This window comes from Hemiscyllium ocellatum (assembly GCF_020745735.1).
Source record: "Hemiscyllium ocellatum isolate sHemOce1 chromosome 41 unlocalized genomic scaffold, sHemOce1.pat.X.cur. SUPER_41_unloc_18, whole genome shotgun sequence".
In the NCBI taxonomy this organism is placed as follows: domain Eukaryota; kingdom Metazoa; phylum Chordata; class Chondrichthyes; order Orectolobiformes; family Hemiscylliidae; genus Hemiscyllium; species Hemiscyllium ocellatum.
Genome location: NW_026867547.1, coordinates 228,559 through 250,798, shown reverse-complemented (window position 1 = coordinate 250,798; position 22,240 = coordinate 228,559).

The following is a 22,240-nucleotide window of genomic DNA, read 5'->3' as shown; positions in this document are numbered from 1 at the left end:
GGTTATTTCAGCATCATCAGCAAACTTAGTCATCATGCCTTTTACATTCTCAGCTGTATCATCGATATAGAAAACACTCAGTAACGGGCCTAGCATCAACCCCTTAGGCACGCCACTGATCACAGGTCTCCAGTCCGACAAGCATGCTTCCCACTATCAATCGAATTGTACATCCAATTTCCCAGCTCACCCTGGATTCCATGCAATCTCAGCTTCCAGAACAGGCTACCATTTGGTACCTTATCAAAGGCATAACTTCATTCCATATTGACTACTTTTAGCATTCTTCCCTTGTAAACACCTAGCTCGATTACTCCCTGTGCCTACTTGCAACCTTTCGTCTGGTTCAGATAGACTCTCATCGGATCTCGATCAATCAACCAGAAGGGGAACCCAACACCGAGGAACATGGGACATTCTAATAGGTATGGGTTGCACCCTCCCAGCTGTCGACAGTGCCTGCTGGTGATGATGAACACAGAGCTCGCAATATAATAAATAAATATTGAAACATTCTTGCAAGATGGGTGCCTAATAAATAGGTATCCCGATCCAAAACTTACTTCACAATTTACACAGTTTAATTGAATCTCTCTCAGTACTTCCCCGTTAATCTCATTGGCCTTCAAACCTATCAGTATTCCTTATTGTGTCCTGCCCCGCCGAGCTGTGCTCCGCTCTTGTTTACGTCTCCCCTACTCCAAGCCGGATGCCTCCCCCCCCCCCTCTTATTTACCCTGTAACTAACTTGGCTCGTTTCAGTGCCTACATGAAGGGAATGTGCCAAGTTTGGCAGAGCTCACTGTTTTTTTGCACCTTCTGTATGTTTTCTGCCATGGTAGCGGGTATGGAAAAACATTAAAAGGGTGGGATGGATCATTGAGAATGCTGGCGGCCTTTCCTTGATATCAGGCCTGGTAGATGGATTCTATAGATGGGACGTTGACCTTTGTGATTGTCTGGACTGAGTACACCACACTCGGTAACCCAGCGAGACTGAAGGAATAGATGATATATTTCCAAGTCAGAATGATGAGTGTCTTGGAGGGAGCTTGAAGTGGGTGATGGTCCCATGTATCTGCTGCCCTTACCATTCTAGATGGGAGAGGTCCTGAATTTGGGAGTTCTTGAGTGAGAATCATTCATGAATTTCTGCAATACATCTTGTAGATAGTACCATTGCTGCTTCTGAGTGTCAATGATGGATGGAGTGGATGTGGGGCTAATTGAGCAGGCATGGTCTGTGTCAAGCTTCTTACATGTTGTCGAAGCAGCAGTCATTCAGGCAAGTGGGGCAGCACACTCCAGAGACGCAACAGCAAGACACAGACATCTGTGATCTGTGCTTGTCTGTTACTCCCCTGGCTCTTTCTATTTCCCCTGCTGTTTCTCAATCACAACGTGCCTTGACTCTCTCTCCGTCTCTTTCTCTCTCTCTCTCTCTCTCTCTCTCTCTCATACACACACACACACACACACACACACACACACACACACACGCACACACACACAGACACAGTTTCTATCCTTCGCATTCTGCCTGTCTTGAGCTCTCTGAAAGTCCCCCCTTCTCGATAAACAAGAGGTATTGCGTTTTGGTACAACAAACAAGGACAGGCCTCATACAATTCACGGGTAAGGCCTTGGGTCGTGCTGTTGAACAGAGGGACCTTGTGGGCCAGTTACATAATTCTATAAAGTGTGTGCCACATATGGACAGGATGATTAAAAAGGTTTTTGGCACACTTTCCCTCATTGCTCAGTCCTTTGTGTCCAGGAGTTGCGACTCCTTTTGAGGTTGGAAAGGATATTAGTGAGGCCTCTTCTGAAATAGTCTGTCCAGTTCTGGTCGCCCAGTTATTGGAAGGATATTATCAAGTTCGAGAAGGTTCAGAAGATAATTACCAGGATTCTGCGAGGTACAGAGCGTTTGAGTTAAAAAGAAAGGCTGGTTAGTGCTGGGAATAGGAGTTTGAGAGGAGATCTGATATAAAACAATGAAGGATATAGGTGTAGTTGATAGTAGTTATCTTTTCCTTAAATGGGGGAATTTCAAGACATTGTTAAGGTGAGAGATTTATAAAATACATCTGTGGCAATTTTTCTTTATACAGAGATAACTTTCTGATGAAATGGTAGAAGTAGGTACAATGACAAACTTTAAAAGACATTTGGGTGGATATATGACTAGGAAAGGTTTGGAGGGATATGGGCCAGGAGCAGGCAGGTTTGACACGTTTACATTCGGATTATGATCAGGTTAGAATGAGTGGAACTTTGGTCTTTTTCCATCCTTTAAAACTCTCTGTCTCTCTGTCCATCCCTCTCTCTTTCCATACCTGCATTTCTGTCTCATGTCTCTCTCTCCCCCCCAGGGAACAACAGTGCCAGTGTTGTTCTGACAGGGATCTTAAAGGGCCAGATACAAGCATCACTGCTTCCTGGCCAGACCTGACCTGGGCTGGAGTCCAGATCCCAAGGCCGCATGCGTACTCATTTCCCATTGGCAAAGGCTGGGGGCCCGGGGCACAGGGTGAAATGAGGCAGAGATACCGGACAGTTACATAATACAGCTCTTTACACATGGAGCGTCTGGAGAGGAGAATACAGCAAACAAACAGCAACAAATCTTATTGGTTTGTGATCTGGAGAATCGGAGGCTGAGGGCTGACCAATACAGATTTACAAAATTATGAGGGGCATGGATAGGATAAATAGACAAAGCATTTTTCCTGGAATGAGGAGAGCCCGAAATTAAAGGGTATAAATTTAGGGTGAGAGGGGAAAGATATGAAAGAGACCTAAGAGGCAACGTTTTCACGCAGAGGGTGGTACGTGTACGAAATGAGCTGCCAGAGGAAGTGGTGGAGGCTAGTACAATTGCAACATTTAAGAGGCATTTGGATGTGTATATGAATAGGAATTGGGCCGGGTGTTGGCAGGTGGGACTAGATTGTATTGGGATATCTGGTCAGCATGGACGAGTTGGGATTAAGGGTCTGTTTCCATGCTGTACATCTCTATGACTCTATTTCTCTCTCTGTCTATCTCCTATCTGTTTGAATGACTAAGTCTCTCTCTCTCTTTTGCTGTCACTATTTCAATCCTTCATTCTTTGTCTGTTGTTATGAAATTGATGTCATGTCCTATACCTTTAAGAGAGAGAGAATGTTGTTCTGAACTGAGAGCTGGTAAGCACCTGCCTATCTGATGAGGTGGCAGTGCCAGAGTGTACTGGAAAATTGGAAATATATAATTTTTGGCTGTGACATGATACCTGAGTTTTGGTTGCTATTTTGACAGCAATTCGAATTTAACCAAAAAGTTTAAATTTTCCCCCAGGAAACTAAAACCCAATTGAGTTTGAATTTATTGTTTTGCCAACATTAAACCAGAGTTGGAGCCGGACACTAAGCAGTTAAAAGAATTGGAGTAGTGAGAGTTATGAATAATCGTTTAATGTTCACTTTTTGTGTTGAATAAATAGATCGATGTTACTTTATGTAAATAGTGGAATTTAGGAGTCACTTTGTCACTCATATTTTTTACAGATTATGAAGCCAGAAAAGCTTTTCATGTCGTTTGGTTTAAATAACAGAAGTGTTCATCTCTGTTCGTAACACTGTCTTCATTATTCTCACAGTCCCTCTTCATTTTCCTCTCTGACCTTATGTCTCTTGCTCAATGGTTGCCTTTCTTTCTCTCTCCCCCCTCTCTTCCTGTCTCACAGTCTGTCACTGTTCTCTCACTGTCTCCCACTCTATGAATCACGGCCTCTTTCTGTGTCTCACACGTTCTGTCAATCCTTATTTGTTCTCTCTGTTTCATAGTCCCCGGTGAGTAAACTGATCTATCTACAGCAATGTCACCACCTGTCCCTTTTTCTGCTTCATTAGCCATCGTCATACAGAGGTCCCAGGTCCCAGAGAGGGGAAAGGACAGTATTTCTAATGTAACATTACCCTGGTCCCCGAGTGGAAGAAGGACAGTGTGTCTAACGCATTGTGACCCCTGATCGCAGAGTAGGGACAGTGGATCCAATGCACCACGTCCCCAGCCGCAGAGTGGGGATGGGACAGTGCATTTAATGCATTGTGATCCCCAGTCCCAGACCGGGACATTTTATGTAATGTACCATGACATCTATTTCCAGAGTAGGTAAAGGACAGTTTAATTCACGACGAATGTTGTTTTTGGTTTTGCAAATGTCAAATATTGACTCATTGATTGAGACCCTTTGGAGATCTTACAATCTGTCAGTCGGATTAGCTAATGAAGCTATCTCCCTTCTTGACCTCAATCCTATCACATCTCAAAGAACAATACAGCACGGGAACAGGCCCTTCAAGCCGGTACCATCACATTTTGCTCTTCCTTACTAAAGCTATCTTCACTTACACGATCCGTATCCCTCCACTCGCTTCCTAGTTATGTGTTCACCCAGGCGCTTGTTGTTTAATAAAAGTGTTTCTATCAGCCCCTCTGGCAATGTTTTCCTTCCCCACCCCTGGTGTCAAAATCTCATCTCGCCCATCTCTTTTGAACTTCCCCTCATCACACCTTGAACCTCCATCCCTGAGTAATTGACATCTCCACCCTGGGAAAAAGCCTCACACTTTCCACCCTATCCACACCATTCACAATCCTGGAAATTTCTCTGAAGTCGTCCCTGAACCTCCTATGATCGAGTTTAAAAACATCCAGTTTAGCCAATCTTTCTTCAAAGCTACAATCTTCCACACTCGGCAACATCCTAGTAAACCTTTAGTGCACCCTCTCCAAAGGATCCACATCCTGGCAGTGTGGTGACCAGAATTGGGAGCATCATTCCACGTCTGGCTGAACTAAAGTTCTATGAAGCTACAGCATAATTTCCTTACCCTTATACTCAGTGTGCCTTGCATTGAAGTCAAGCATGCTATAAGTCGTTTTTCACTGCCTTATCTACCTGCACTGCTACCTTCATTGATCTGTGGGACTTCACACCCAGACCCTCCTGCATGTTAATACTCTTAAAAGTTCTGCCATTCACTGGATAATTTACACCTGTAAGTGGCCTTACAAGATACATCACATCGCATTTGGCAGATTAAACGTCACCTGCCATTTTTCTGCCCATGACTCCAACTGATGAATATCCTGCTGCATCCTCTTATAATCCTCCTTACTTTCTGCAGCTCCACTGACCTTTGTATCATCTGCAAAATTACCGAACACGTCAGTTACATTTACCTCCAAATTATTTATCTTGTTCACGGATAGTTGAGGTCCTGATATCCCGATCCGGTCTCGTACTACCTGCCAACACCCGGCCACTATCTCTCCAAGATGAGAGTGGTGCTGGAAAAACACATCATCGCTCTAATATTGACTCAAATCTCCAGCATTTTCAGCACCCAATTCTGCCATATCCCTCCAAACCCTTCTTGTTTGTAAACCCATCCAGATGCCTTTTAAATTCTGTCACCAACCTGCCTCCACCACTTCCTCTTGCAACTCATTTCACACACGCAATACTTTCTGTGTGAAAAAGTTGCCCCTTCGATTTCTTTTATATCTTTCCCCTCTCACCCTAAACCTATGCCCTCTAGTTATGGACTCCGCGACTCCAGGGGAAAATACTGTGTTGATGTATCCTATCCATGCCCTTCATGGTGTTCTCATCCTCGAAAAGGTCACGACCATTCTTTCCGAAAAGTACTTTCCCCAGCTACCTTCTGTCTCCTATGACTGTGCCAGTTCTGTATGTGCCTTGCCAGCTCTCCCTAATGCCATGTGACCTCCCCTTAATGGCAATCTGCCATGAGGGACCTTGTCAAAGACTTTACTGAAGTCCATGTGGACAACATCAACAGCTTTTCCCTCATCAATCATCTTCGTTACCTCCTTAAAGAACCCGATCGATTTTGTATCACATGACCTCCCCTGCACAAAACCACGATGTCTATCACTATCCAGTTTGGTTGCTTCGAAATACAAATAAACCATAACCCAGAGAACCTTTCCCAACAATTCGCCTCCTATCGATGTGAGGCACATAGGATGTAATTTCATGGTTTATCCTTGCTGTACTTCTTACATGGTGGGACTATGTCAGTAGCCAGTTTTGATCGAGGGTGGACAATTTTAAAAATCACACAGCACCAGATTATAGTCCAACAGATTTATTTTGAAGTACTAGCTTTCAGAGCGCTCCTCCTTCTTCAGGTGGTTGTGGAGTAAACGATCATAAGACACGGAAGGTATAAATTGTCATAAAACATTGAACAAACCTGGATTGCTAAGTCTTTCATTTTTCGGAATGCTTTGCAAGTTTCTGTTCATTAATATGGAAATCCCAAAACTTCTTTCAGTCAACTTCCCGAGATAACTTAAGGTTTTGTAACAAATGGTGACATCCCAGCTCAGAAAATGCATCAAAGGAGTAAGGTCAGAGTCCGTATGTATCCAAATCTTGAGTCCGACTAGGTCTATTTCCAAAGTGGAATTTATGAAACGTCACGTGTACTAACTGTCTTTGTTGTTCGTGAGATATTCGCCTGTCCTCTGGGATATCCCCTATGGCCAAAGAGGATAAAACGCTATCTGTCAATGCTCTAGTAATTTGTTCTCTTGCCTCCCTCAATATTCTAGGACCGATCCCATCAGGACCTGACGTTTTGTCTACTATAATAAGTTTTAAAATGCAAAACACCTCTTCCTTTTTAACAGTAACTTGGCTGAGAGATTCCACATTCCCCTCCCTGAGATCATCATCCACCAATTCGTATTCCTTGGTGTTTACCGACATAAATTATTCGGTTGGGCCTCACCTACCTCTTCTGACTGTACACATAATTTCTTTACTTTGTCCTTGAGTGGGTGAATACTTGCCCTGGTTACGTTCTTTTAAAAAAAAGCTTTGGGATTCTGCTTAATCCTGTTTGCTAATTACTTTTCACGACCCATTTTTATCCCTTTTAATTTCTTGTATAGGTTCTTTCCTACTTTCCTTCTTTACTTCAAGGGCTTTGGCATTTCCCATCCTCCTAAACCTTAAGAAGTGGAAAATCACACAACACCAGGTTATAGTCCAACAGGTTTATTTGGAAGCACAAGTTTTCTGCGCACATGGGCCTTCATCAGGTGATTGTTGAGAATAAAATTGAAGAACAAAGAATTTGTTGCAAACGTTTGCAGTGTGACTTAACTGAAATTATTTGTTCAATAAGACTTGTATTGTTTGTTACGTCTGTCATCTTTTCGAGTGGACATGTTGGTTTCAGTTCTTTCATATGTAAATTTCTACCTTCATATGTGACTTTCTTGAAGTTACATTCTCAAATGAACTTTATCATGTTGGCCCAGATAATACATTGAAGTTGTGAGGTTCCACCTGTGAGGCTGTCTGTGCCTCAGTGTTCAGACTAATACTAATCTAAAAAAGGGATCTACATACCCTTACATGGGTGTAAGCCGTTTTTGAGCAAAATAACATGTAATTCTGCAAGTACAAGTTCACCCGACAAACGTGTGCGTGCGCGTGCGTGTGTATGTGCGTGTGTGTGTGTGTTTGTGTATTGCAGTGTGTGTTTGTGTATTGCAGTGGGGTCACCTGTAATGTGACATGAATCCAAGGTTCCAGTTAAGGCCATCTCCATTGGTACACAACTTGGCTGTCAGCCTGTGCTCGGCCACGTTTCACTGTTGCCTAACCCGAAATCTGCTTTTGAGGATGGTCACCTGAAGGTCTGTGATCGAATGTCCCAGACCGTTGAAGTGTTCTCCGACTGAGAGCGAACACTGCTGTCTGTTGATTGCTGGGCGGTGCCCATTCATCCATTGCCGTTGCCTCTGCTTGGTCTCACCAATGTACGATGCTTCACGGCATCCTTGCCTGCCATGCATTATATGAAAGAGACAATGTTGGCCGAGTCACATTATTACCTGCCACATACTCAGGGGAATGGCCTCAAACGGGATCTTGGAATCTTCTCACCCGACAGGTGACCCCACTACACTCACACACACACACAAACACTATCACAGACAGACACTACTAAAGACAAACACGAACGCCTGCAGACCCATACACTCACGCATACCCTCTTATAAGCTCACACATGCACTCCCACACTCTTACAAGCACGCCCTCTCCGACTTATACCCCTTTACACTCACGCACACGCATACACATGCACACAATCTCTCGCAGACACTCATCACCCCTCTCCATCCACTCTCACACCCACATTCACACAAGTAAATATAAGTTTGTGAGGTGATTTTGCCCTGGAGGAATAACCTCTTATTTTGCGCAAAAACAGCTGAAACCCGTGTAAGATTTTGTGAATCCTTTTTTTTGGGTTAGAATCAGTCTGAACACTGGGGAACAGACAGCCTCACACAGCACACCTCCCTCCTTCAATGTATTATCTGAGCCAACATGGCATCGAGAGTTAAAGTTCGCTTGAGAATGTAACTTTAAGAAAGTTCTTGAATTTAGATATGAAGAAACAGACACCAACATGCCCATTCTAAAAGATGAGAGATTTAACAATCCAGGTCTTTTTCAATATATAAGTCCAGTTACATCACGCTGTAAACACTTGCTATAAATTCTGTGCCCTACGATCTTATACCCCACAACTCGCTGATGAAGGAGCAGTGCACAGAAAGCTAATGCTGCCAATTAAACCTGTTGGACTACTCTATGATATTTAACTTTATACACCACTGTCCTACGCTGGCAGCTCCAAATTCAAACTCAGGAAGGCATTCTTTCCCTTTCCGGCCATTGCCTTAACATCCCTGGTCATCTGGGGCTCACGTATCGTTCAATATGGATCCCTCATTCACCCAGGAATGTGCTGATCCTGAACTATTATCAACTACTGTTTGAAATACTCCCACATGTCTAATGTAGATTTACCCTCAAACAGCCCCCTCCGATCAATACTCTCAAGCTCCTGTCTTGTTGCAGTTCCCCTTCACCTAATTTAAGGCCTTTACCTGAGGGCTGCTTATCCTCGAGCTTCTGAAAGCTCACAGTATTATGATCACTACTCCCGAATAGCCCCCTCACTGAAACTTCACTCATCTGTCTGGGCTGATATCTCAAAACGAGGTCTCATATAATCCCTTTCCTGGTCGGACTGTTTACATATCGTGTCAAGAATCCCTCTTGAATGATCCTGACAAATTCAACGCCATCCAAGCCCCAAGCTCACAGTGAGTCCCAGTCAATATACGGGAAATAAAATTCACCCAAAACAGCAACCCTGCTAATGTTACGTCATTGCAAGACCTGTCCAGATGTTCTCTCCTCTGTCTCCCGCGAGCTTTTGGGTGGCCTCTCATTCAGCATTGGAGTTTCACCTTTCCTATTCCTGAGTTTTAAGCTATTAATCTCTGCCCTTGATCATTTATATTAGTCCTGGAATTTTTGTTTGCCCAGTAAAAAAATCCTCCTACCATCTTGCCATGCAAAGCGACAACTCACAATTTCTCCATTCACGGTCTAGCATTGATTTTCTCAATTTCACCCAGTGTGGGATGTTCAAGCGCCATGTTTTTTTTTAGATTAGACATACAGTGTGGAAACAGGCCCTTCGGCCCAACAAGTCCACACCGACCCGCCGAAGCGCAACCCACCCATACCCCTACATTTACCCCTTACCTAACGCTACGGGCAATTTAGCTTGGCCAATTCACCTGACCCGCACATCTTTGGACTGTTGGAGGAAACCGGAGCACCCGGAGGAAACCCACGCGGACACGGGGAGAACGTGCAAACTCCACACAGTCAGTCACCTGAGTCGGGAATTGAACCCGGGTCGACAGGCGCTGTGAGGCAGCAGTGCTAACCACTGTGCCACCGTGCCGCCCAATTGGGAAATGTGGGCCTCAACCTCCACCTTGGACCTAGTTCTGAATTAAACAATTCCACCCAATGTGGCATGCTGACTCAGTGGTGAGGTTGTACAGTGGTTAGCCCTGCCGGTGTCAAAGCGTCAGGGACCCAGGTTCGATTACAGCCTCAGGTGACTCTTTGTGGGGAGTTTGCATGCTCTCTTTGTGTCTGCGTGGGGTTCCTCAACAGAGATGTGCAGATTGGGTGAACTGCCCATAGATTTCAGGGATGAGCGGGTCAGGTGCATTAGTCAGATTAAATGTAGAGTAAGAGGTGACGGGAATGGGTCTGGGTGCGATACTGTTCAGAGAATCAGTATGGACCTTTTAGGCCAAAGGATCTGTTTCCACCCAAAATGATTCCATGATTTAATGTTGGGAATTTGTAACCCCATCCAGAGAAACATAAGTCGCAGGCTCCATTACAAGTAAAGCACTGAATTTAATAATTCCACTCAATGTAGGACTTCTGGAGACCCAGACTGGGGGATGTTGGTGCAGGCTCAGTCTCAGACCAGCGCTTGCTGATCCTTCACCAGATCTGGGACTGAGAGGTACCACATACATATTGTGCACAGCACGGAAGTTCCACCTTCCATCTTGACATAGTACTGCAGAGATTACCAATCTTATTCCTAACCAAAAGGAGCAAAAATCAGCAATACTTGAAACTAAACATACCGATCCTCTGCTTTGAAGTCGATCAGGTGACCCAGATCAATATGCCTCAGCCGCCAGTTTTCCTGACTTTTTCTTCCAGAAGTGACCAAAACCCACAGTGTAAGCAAACATAAACTTCGGCTTCGTCTTGGGTCTCGTGTTAGTTGATCTGATGGAATAATGTGAAAACAAGGCTCTAAACCATCCCAGCTAGATGCACGTGCACACAGAGCAGGAGAGTCCCAGACTCTCACATTCCCACACTGATCTCACGCTCGATGATCTGTGATGAATCGAGAAGCACAGTGTGGGAAAATGTCGCACGAGGAGCCAGATCCTGAGCCAAGTATTTAGTGTTGATCGAGGGCGACTTGAACCCCACAGATCAGCGATATGTAGCCGAGGGTGAATCTTGGGCCGAACGCTGGATGAGCCAATTTTACTCCCGGTGTCAGGTGAGTGATCATCTCCACCACCCATACACACAGAGCAGGGAAATAAAAGATAAAGCTGTATAATGACCACGTCAGCCAATGTGATTCATGGTAGTGGATTACTTTAACCACATCCCACTCCCACCCGGGCCATGATGCAGATATACGTTGCATCTGAGACCGAGTGCAGAGTTAGTCAACCAACCAATATCTCCACAATGCAGGGAAACTTAGCCTTCTCCTTTCCAATGAGAACAGACCTATGTCTCTCAGCCTTTCCTCATAAGACCTTCCCTCCAGACCAAGCAACATCCTGGGAAATCTCTTCTGCATCTTTTCCAATGCTTCCACATGCTTCCCGAAATTTGGCCACAAGAACTGTACACAATATTCCAAGTGCAACCGCACTAGCGTTTTTTGTAATTGCAGCATGACATTGTGGCTCTGGAACTCAATCCCTCTACAAATGAAAACTAACAGACTGTTTGCCTTTGTAACACCACTATCAACCTGAGTGGCAACATTCAGTGATGTAACGTGAATATTTAATGCCTGGAAATATAGGACCAGGCTGCATAACAGGCCTAGTGCTGCCTGAGCCAATCCGAGCACAGGACTGATTGAGTGGCTCAGTGCAGGAAAATTGACGCTCAGGGTCCATTTTGGACTTGCTTCACCAATCACCTGAGTCTGTGATTGAGGCCGTGACGTGGCCTAATCGGCATGGTGGGCCACGACGTTGCCACGGGAGAGGGCAGCCTTCCCAGCCCTGAGACCCTTCCTTCCCTGCGGGCTTAACGGCAGGAGTCGCCAAAGGCCCTTCACGGTCACCAGATGCCCACCTCCACGTATCCGCACGCCCAGCCCTGACAGCGACACGGATGGTTGGGAGCCCGCTCATCACCTGTGTCAACATCGTGCCCCCTGTCGTCCTTTGGCCTCCCTCCTGCGCGGTGTACTGGGTGAATGGGGGAAGCTGAACAAGATCCGGCAACACCTCCACCAGCAGCTGCAAGGAACCATCTCAGTCATCCAGAGCCCGGATGCCGAATTGGACTGCGTCGTGACCTCACTGTGCTTGGCCTCTGGCAAGTGGCTAGGCAACAAGCAGCACCAGGAACTCTCCGTCCCATCCTCGGGCATAGCACACTGAGGGCCATGTCAAAGGCTACTACATCATCACCCATTGATTGGGCTGAGGTGTCAATGATCTCGAGAGACTGAAGCGTGAGGTCTAGCTCCTGGTCATCAACAGAACCAATCTCAATGGGTAAAGGTGGTCAAAAGTCCTGGGCCGAGCTCTTCGTTATTAATAAGAAGAATTTGCATGGATGATATGCCTAGGGCCTGGCACTTAGGCCCAGTAGGCATAATTAGTAAGAGTCTTTTAAAGTAGAGATTTGAGTTGGCCCAGGGATTCTCTTGTGGAATCAGACCTATAAAGCCTCTCTCTCGTTTCGTTCTTGAGTTCGTACTCTTTGGATGTCTGTAATTTAAAAAAAACTCTTATTGCCAGTTTAGTTTAATTTTAGTCATCCCCTTTATTGACCAATAGTATCGCTGTTCTAACATAACTCTTACACCTCTAAGCTGCACTAACTAGGTTCTAATCACCTAGGGGAGTAGCGTACCAGCTCTTCAAGTGCCCCAGCAGGCTACTCTGATGTACTAATACAAAGTGGCTTCCTTTATACAATAGTTTGCAAAAATTTTGCATTTTCTTCATTGGAGATACAACAGAGAAAGACAATAATTCGTAAGGAAGAAAATGTAATTGACAGGTCTATATACGCTTGAGTAATCACTCGTAGAGGCCCTTAGCCATTCATCAGGTGAGACAAACATACCCAGCAAAGTTAGGCGTCTGCTAGTAAGATAAACTCCTCTCATAAAGAGGTCCTAGTCTGCGCTAATTAGAGATTCATAAGATAAACGTGGACAGCTCCCATGTCAGATACTTTTTTAATTTCAAAAATATACTTTATTCATAAAATATTTTGATGATCTCTACAATTGACCATGCCATACATACGTAAATATTCCAATTCTTTGCATACAGAGATCGTAATTAATCATTTGTATATAAAGGTCTGTACGTTTACCATACATATATCCATATGTTTATCTGAGGCGTCAGCAAAGCGCACGTACTGAGTGGGCTCCCTATTCTTGTTTGGCAGGCAGACTTTACACGGTGGTCTTTCCCCACTATGCCTTGGCAGCAGCTGCCCCAAGTTTTAGTGTGTTCCCCAACATGTAGACCTGGACCTTGGAATGTGCCAGTCCGCAACACTCCGTCGGAGCCAACTCCTTCTGCTGGGAGATCAACAGGTTTCCGACAGACCAAAGAGCGTCTTTGATCGAGTTGATCATCCTCCAGGCACATTCGGTGTTCGTCGCGCTGTGCGTCCCATGGAACAGACCATAGAGAGCGAAGTCCCGTGTCACTGATCTGCTTGGAACGAACCTTGACAAACACTATTTAATTCTTCTCCAGACTTCCTTTGCGTCAGCACATTCCAGAAGAAGGTGTGCAACAGTCTCGACCCCTTCTCAGCCACTTCGAGGGCAGCGTGCAGTGCGGCAGAGAGTCTGTGTCAAGTACAATTATTTTACAAAATGGATTCTTAGCAAGGAGGGCAAACTTTTGATCTCCAAATGGCTTCCTTAAAGATTTGTGCCAGAATCTCTTCAATGCAAGGCTTAGGATTTTTTTAAAGATCGGTGCAAACTCTTGCTTTTGAAAACTGAATCATTCTTTACCTGAGGTTGCATTTAAATTAATGCATTAATCTTCGAATTAAACGTGCTTTCCTTGCAGGATTGTGATTCAAATTCAAATAAGACATAAGAGTGGGGCAGTCTGGAAAGTCTGCAGAGTGGTCTGCAAGAATAGTAAGTAAGATAAAACGTCATTAAGATTACCTTTGGCAGAGTTTGTACTTCACAACCAGTAATGGCTACTCAATATCATCATAATGTCCCAAAATGCAATTAAATTCAATCCATAGCAGGTAAGCCTACAGAGTTAAATTTTTACTGGCTCCAATAGTCTCAACGCTAACATTTTTTCTCCCTCTCTCAGTCGTGTCGTTTTGAGTTCTCATGTCAGGGTCTTGTAGCAGCACATATGTTTTTCTCTCTGTGTCTGCCCCTTTTGCAAAGGATAGTAAGAATCTCATATAATTGTCAGTTTCTGACCCTTAGTTACAAGACTTTTGAAAGTGCTGAATTTCGTTTCAGAGTCAGAATCAAACAGTGGGCGGCACGGTGGCACAGTGGTTAGCACTGCTGCCTCACAGCGCCTGAGACCCGGGTTCAATTCCCGACTCAGGCGACTAACTGTGTGGAGTTTGCACGTTCTCCCCGTGACTGAGTGGGTTTCCTCCGGGTGCTCCGGTTTCCTCCACAGTCCAAAGATGTGCGTGTTAGTTGAATTGGCCATGCTAAATTGCCCGTAGTGTTAGGTAAGGGGTAAATGTAGGGGAATGGGAGGGTTGTGCTTCGGTGGGTCGGTGTGGACTTGTTGGGCCGAAGGGCCTGTTTCCACACTGTAAGTACTCTAATCTAATCTAATCCAGTCATTAATGACACAAGGGAATGTTATCACACATTCAACTCTGATCTCCAGCATCTACAGTCTTCTCTTTCTCCTAGCAGATTCATCGATACGAAGGCATCCTGTTATCACTGGGTAGCCTAGATATCCCTAGCTTCTGCATTCCGGGCTAATTTCTCGTTCAGTAAATGTGTTCGATAATTCAGCATTACATTTTAGTCACCTGAGGAAGGAGCAGCGCTCCGAACACTAGTACTTCCAAATAAACTTATTGGACTATATACTGGTGTCGTGTGATTTTAAATTTAAGTCTAAATGTTAAAAGAGAAGTTTTAAGGCTATTGAATTTCTTATTCCCTCCTTTTTCTCATTTCATTACACCTGCTTGGATTATACAAGTATGATTAGTCCATTCAGTCGGTTTGGATTCTCAATAAGTCAAGTGCCTCCTCTGGTGGGTCATTATCCGGAGAAGCAGAGTCTGGAACATACTGGATTTCAGCACGGAAGCTCGGGCATGGAGGGAAAGGGGGAGAGAAGGGTCGTTTCACAGATTCCTCTTGGTCACATGTGAAAAGCAATGTATGGTTCATTTCATACATACGTGGATGAGAGAGTATATTCCAAGGATGAGATGAAGGATTATCAGTACGTCCCAAGTGATCCACCTGCACAATGGACCATGGCCAGCAAATAGAACTCCATCCACATGAATCGAATGATGGTGGGGCAGGTATCACCCACACCCTGCCGCCCTTCGCTAACACACATCCCAACCAGAAAACCCTGATCCGAGCACATCCCCACGTCTTGCCCTTGCCTGGCATCTTCACCAAGATTTGCCCCATTCTTAGCGCCGCTCTCTTCCCCAGCGCTTCGAACTTCCCTCACCCCTCCATTCTCCAACCCCAGTCCTTACCTGCCCCCATCCTTTCCCTTTGATTAGGTTGGGATATCTGGTCTGGATGGACGGGTTGGACCGAAGGGTCCTTTTCCACGCTGTACATCTCTATGACTCTATGACTCTATAGAGCCCTGGTTAGAGCACACTTGGAATATTCTGTCCAGTTCTTTTCGCCTCATTATAGGAAGGATGTCGAAACTTGGGGGGAGGGGGTGCAGAGAAGATTCACCATAATGTTACCTGGACTAGGGGGGGCTGTTTTATGAGGAAAGGTTAAGGAGCTCGGAGTGAAGAAGGATGGAACGTGACTTGACTGTACAGTATATTGAAAGGCTTTAAGTGGATATTCAGAGAGTTTTTCTTTTCCCACAGTGGAAATATCTACCAGGAGGGCTTATAATTTTAATGTAATTGGAGGAAAGTTTAGGGGAGATTTCAGAGGTAAGATTTTTATTCAGAGACTCGTGGGGGTTAGGAAGGTACTCCAGCAGAGGTAGTCATCAGATACATTAGGGACGATCAAGAGACTCTTGGACAGGCACATGGAAGATAGTACAGTGACAGGTATGTTGGTCCGTCTCATCTTAGATAAAACATCCTCGAGGGTCAAAGGGTCTGTATTGCGCTGTACTATTTTCTATTCCCTTAAGAAAAACACTTCACATCCTTATGGGACGTCTTCGGGCTTTACTCCAACTTTAAATTTCTCAATCTTTTAAAAAGGTGTGAATGTAAGAAGATCCATGTTTTCCTTTGCATGACAAAAGGATTACAATTTACTTAATTAGTTCTAACAGTGAACTTTATCAAAACTATTAAGAAAGCGAACACTGTTTCCCCTAACTATTCACTACCCCAAAGATGAGCACAATTCTATGGATATGCTGGCCCAGGATGACAGCAATAGGCAATGTTAACTTTGAACTAACCTTTTAATGTCCACACAACTGGCCTTATCATCTTCCTTAAGCCTCCCTTCTTTCTCCGAATCTGCTGTCTTCTCCTGGGCAATCTTCTTACTTTTTACTGCGAGAGTTATTAGTGACCAAGTGCCTTGCACCCTTTAAATAGATGGTGCCTTCTGAGAGATTTCATTCAGAGCTTTTCATGTCATAAAAGCAGTTACCTCTGTCTCTGATTTTCAAAAATCCTGTTTATTTTTTATATGTTCTTGGTGATGCACCAGATTGCTTTCAGTCTTGTTATGAAGTTGACGGCGTGTACTGTGCCTTTACAAAGGAGCGAACACTATTCTGAACTGAGAGCTTGCAAATACCTGTATATATGACGAAATGGTAATCCCAGAGTGCACTGGAAAATTGAAAATAAGTAACATTTAGCTGTAAAATGGATGTTTGAGTTGAAACGTGAGGCAGTGGAAAAGCACAACATGTCAGGCAGCATCTGAGGAGCAGGAGAGTCGATGTTCAGGGCATCGGCCTTTATCATCCCTGATCTGCTGAGCTTTTCCAGCACCACAATTTTCGACTCTGATCTCCAGCATCTGCAGTCCCCACTTTCTCCAAATGGATACCTGAGTGTTGGTTGCTGTTTTGATAACGATTTAGATTTAATAATCAGTTTCAATTATTAAAACCACATCGAATTTGAATTTATTATTTTACCAACGTCGAATCAAAGCGATGATCTGATGTTGGGAGTACGAAAATGCAGGCAGTTTGAAAGTTGCAGAGACAGCAATTGCCATCCGAATAGTACCAAGAAATTAGCAAACACTCTCTCAATGGTACCTTGTTATTCAAAACATACTTACGGTGAAACGAAAAATGACCCAGGTAATTCAGCAGCCTGAAGAGTGAAGTCACAGAAGATGACAGTGGCTGTGTGGCTTTGAAACTAAGTTGACGCAATTTTAATAAGTGTTTGAAGAAGATTCGTATCTCAGGTTGTGGATCAGGTTTTAAATTTGTACATTTAGCTCGTTGATTTGTTCTTAGATATTTCGTCACTGTGCTAGTGAGCCTCCAGTGAAGCGCTGGTGTTCTCTCCCAATTGCTGTTTATGTATCTTGGTCTGCTGTAATGGGTGGTATCACTTCCGGTTCTTTTTCTGCGAGGTTAGTAAATGAGGTCCAAATCGATATGTTTGTTAATGGAGTTTCGGTTTCAATGCCAGAGCTCTAGCAATTTCCTTGCATGCCTTTCTTTAGCCTGTCCCAGTGTGGTTGTATTATCCCAGTCAAACTGATGTCCCTCTTTTTCTGTGTGTACGGATACGGGTGATAGTCGGCCATGTCTTTTGGTGGCTATCTTCTCACCATTCCCACCCACTTTCCATTTATCTCTCCACCCTGGAGGGTCCCTGCCTCATTCCTGATAAATGACTTTTGCCCGCAACTTTGATTTTCCTGCTCCTCGGATCCTGCCTGACCTGCTGTTCCTTTCGAGCACCATTCTAATATTGACTCATGTGTTGGCAAGTTTCCTGCCCGTCTGTCAAACATAATGTTATTTACAGTCTTTGAAGGGTATTTTTATGTGACACTCGCTCTGCTGGTTGTTGGTGCAGGATGCGTTAATTAATCAAACAATGCTTCAGTGTGGTGGTAGATTTGTGGCCGAGCATTACCCAGAGGGTTTTGAATAGTCTGGTCAACATCTCCAAGATGTCTTTAATGTATGACAGGGTGGCTAGAACCTTCTTGTTTCGGTCTGTTGTGTAGGAATCGGCAAGGACTGCAGAAACATTACATTGTGCAGACAGGCAGGAAACAGGTAAAGAGGGACACCAGTTCGACTGGGAAAATACATCCACCCTGGGACAGACTAAGGAAAGACATGCACAGGAATTCCAAGATGCCTGGTATTGAAACCAGAACGACATTAACAAACATATCGATTTGGGCCCCATTTACCAAACTCCATGAAAAAGAACCGGAATTAATCCACCCATCACAACAGACCAAGGCACACAACTGGCAAGTGGGACAGAACAGCAGCGTTTCACTTGAGGCTCACTGATAGTGTTACCTAGCATGGTGACGAAAGGTCTGAGAACAAATCTACCACCTCAGCAAGCAAGCTTACAACCTGATTTAATACGTGTCTTCCTGGAACAGCGTACTGTTACCACATTGGGGGCAGGTAATAAACATTGGTAGAGGTGCTTAAAGTTGTGCATAGTTGTTGTTTAATGTTCATGTTTCGAGTTTAAAAGTAAATTGGCATTATTTTCTTTAAATCGTGCAATTTATGAGTTCTCTGTCACTCATATTTTCAGAGATTGTGAGGCGAGGTATCCTTTTCTGACTGTTGGTTCAATTAACGGCAGGATTCACCCTCCGTGTTCTTACAATCAATCAACACCATCAGTTTTCAAGTTCGGTTGGCTTTGAATTGCTGACTGTTTGGTTCACATTAGTTCGTCAATTTCGACTTGTCATTAAAACAGCAGCGAATCTCAGGTATCCACGAACGGAGCCAACAGTTACATATTTCCATTTTAGAACATTCTGTCTTCCCCACTGCTCACCGACTTTCTTTTCTGCTGAACTCTGAACTTAAGAGAGTACGTTTCCGCTCAAAGAGACTAGACTCTGCTTTTGAAATCCTGGTAATTCTCCCCAGCTTGATAACAACATGAACCAACGTTTTCCTGAGGATTGGCCACTCAATCTGAAGCATAAAGACTGATTTCTCTCCACTGATGCTACCAGACCTGCTGAGCTTTACCAACAACTTCTGTTTTTGTTTCTGATTTCAAGCATCCACAGATTATTTGGATTCTACAAAAAATTCAGATGCCCAGTTGGTATATTCGGTTCGAGTGACCTTCCCATTCCCACAGATGCTAACTGACATACAGAGTTTTTTACAGCAATTTAGGCCTTGATTTTTTAGGCCCTGAATTTAGCAGAGTCTTTTATCAAGGGCAGCGGGCCATGACAGGCAATCAAACGACTACTCCATTCGGCTACATCAGTGTACCTTCACACAACTTATCAAATTTCCATCTTGTCTCTCAAATTTGAAGATTCGGCTCCCACCGCACAATGATGCTGAGACAATCGACAAAACCCTGTGCCTTTGAGAGTGATCTATCGCCGCACAGCGGGCAGTGGGAATGGCATACATGCACGTGCCGCGTGATCAGCGTCACCGTTCTCCAATGGGAGAACCTAGAGGACTGGAATCAAACTGGACCAGCAGCTCTCCACTAGTGCTTGAATGTGGAAGGCGGATAATGTCTTTTTGAAGCTGCTCAGTCCCGCCCACCAAATTTACTGCTGCAACTCATCTCTCTCTGAAGGACGACTGAGCTTCGCTCAGACTGAAACATCCTCCTCTGTGACGTAACCTGTGAGCATTCCACTGTTTTTTTCAGTTCTTTTCTCATTCGGGGATAAATTGTTGACTTGCAAGAATTGAACATTAAGGAAGTGAATCCAGGGAAGGGGCAGATTCTGGAAAGGTTGGCCGAAGTCTCCCATTCAGTAAAAGTCGGTGACATTGTTTACAGTTCTGAGGATTGGTCACTCGACCTGACGTTGATAAACGTTGATTTTTCTGCACTGATGCTGCCAGACCAGCTGAGCTTTTCCAGCAATGCCCATATTTGTGTGTGACATATTTTACTCACTCAGCTTGGTACAGTTATTTAAAATAAATGAGGACTGCAGGTTTTGGAGGTCAGATGTGAGACTGTTTGCTGGGAAAGCCACAGCAGGTCAGGCAGCATCCAAGGAGCGTGAGAATCGGCATTTGTGTCATAACCCCTTCATCAGGAAGACAGATCTTTCTCCTGCCCCCTTCACCAATACTTCACCGGCGATCAACAAATCATCATATCTCGGACTGTACACAACCTCATCACCTCAGGGGATCTCCCAGCCACTGCTTCCAACCTCTTAGTCCGGGAGCCCCAACCTGCCCAGTTGTACCTCCTAGCCAAGATTCACAAGCCTGATGAAATGCCGTGGTTAGTTGTGTTAGATTACATTAGATTAGATCATTTACAATATGGAAACAGGCTCTTCAAGCCAACAGGTCAACACCGGCCCTCCGAAGAGTAACCCAGCTACATCTATTCCCCTCCCCCTATATTTACCCCTGACTAATACACCTAACACTATGGACGGCTCAGTCCTCCTACATCAAAATGTCAGTGGACAATGAGAAAACCTGGTTTGTGTGTAAAAACGTAGCTGTGACCACCTGTGTCAGACACGTACACCTCCCACGCCACCATTACCACTACGTTGTACGACTCTCCATGCATGCGAGTAAGAAAGAATACATTGTGCAGCAGAAAGCCAACTGACTGTTTGTTTCTACAACAGACGCTTTCCTTTACTGGTCAGAGTTTTGAGTACAGGAGTTGCTCGGTCATTTTGCGGCTGTACAGGACACTGGTTACGCCACTGTTGGAATATTGCATGCAATTCTGGTCTCCTTCCAATCCGAAAGATGTTGTGAAACTTGAAAGTGTTCAGAGAAGATTGACAAGGATGTTGCCACAGTTGGAGGATCTGAGGTAACCGGTAGCGGCTGAATAGGCTGGGGCAGTTTTCCCTGGAGCGTTGGAGGCTGAGCGTTTACAAAATTATGAGGAGCATGGATAGGATTAAAAGGCAAAGTCTTTTCTCTGGGATCACGGTGTCCAGAACAAGACAGCACAGGTTTAGGGTGAGAGGGGAAAGATATAAAAGAGACATAAGGGGCAACTTTTTCATGCAGAAGGTGGTACGTGTATGGAATGAGCTGCCGGAGGAAGTGCTGGAGGCTGGTACAACTGCAACAGTTAAGAGGCATTTGGATTGGCATTTGAATAGGACGGATTTGGAGGGATATGGGCCGGGTGCTGGCAAGTGGGACTAGATTGGGTTGGGATATCTGGTCGACATGGACGGGTTAGACCAAAGGGTGTCTTTCCATTCAGTACATCTCTATGACTCATTGACCTCCCAGATCAGGTACAATGTTCTGATACCAACTATGGATGGACTTTGGAGAGGAGACGATGAATAGGTTGGAATTGCACTTTTTGGAACATGGAAATAACACATGGTATCATACGTTACATTTTGGAAATAGACAAGAATACTCAGACATTTGACAGAGCAGCTGTCTAAAGGTTGTTTTCAGTTAGGTGAATGTTTAGGACCAAGTGTGTAATGCAAAGATATTTGGACATTTATTGAAGACAGAATTGAGGACCAATTTCTTCTCAAGCATAGAGAGTCTGGAATTGTTATCACCAAAGATATTGAGGATGGCTTATTAAGTATATTGAAGGCTGAAATAGATAGCTTTATAATCTGTAAAACAATCATAGATTTTGGGAAGAAAATCAGGGTAGTGGTGAGAGGATGATCAGGTCAGTGAGAGTTTGTTGAATACCTGACCAGACTTGATGGGCTGAATGCTTCTGCACCATTGTGGAACACTTGCTCATTAGATCTCTGATATATTGTGCCCCTCCAGTTCTGGACTCCCTCGCGCCAGGGAAAAGACTTTGTGTATTTATCCTATCCATGCCCCTGATAATTTTATAACCCTCTATAAGATCACCCCTCAGCCTCCGACGCTCCTGTCTGTTCAGACTCTCCCTGTAGCTCAAATTCTCCAAACCTGGCAACATACTTGTAAATTTTTTTCTGAGCCCTTTCAAGTTTCACAATAATCCAAAAGTTGCCTAACCAATGAGCTGTACAGCTGCAACATGACTTCTTAATGCCTTCTTCACTGTCGTATCTAAATGCGACTCCACTTTCAAGGATCTATGAACATGCAGTCCGAGGGCTCTTTGTTCAGAATGCTCTGGAAAACCTTA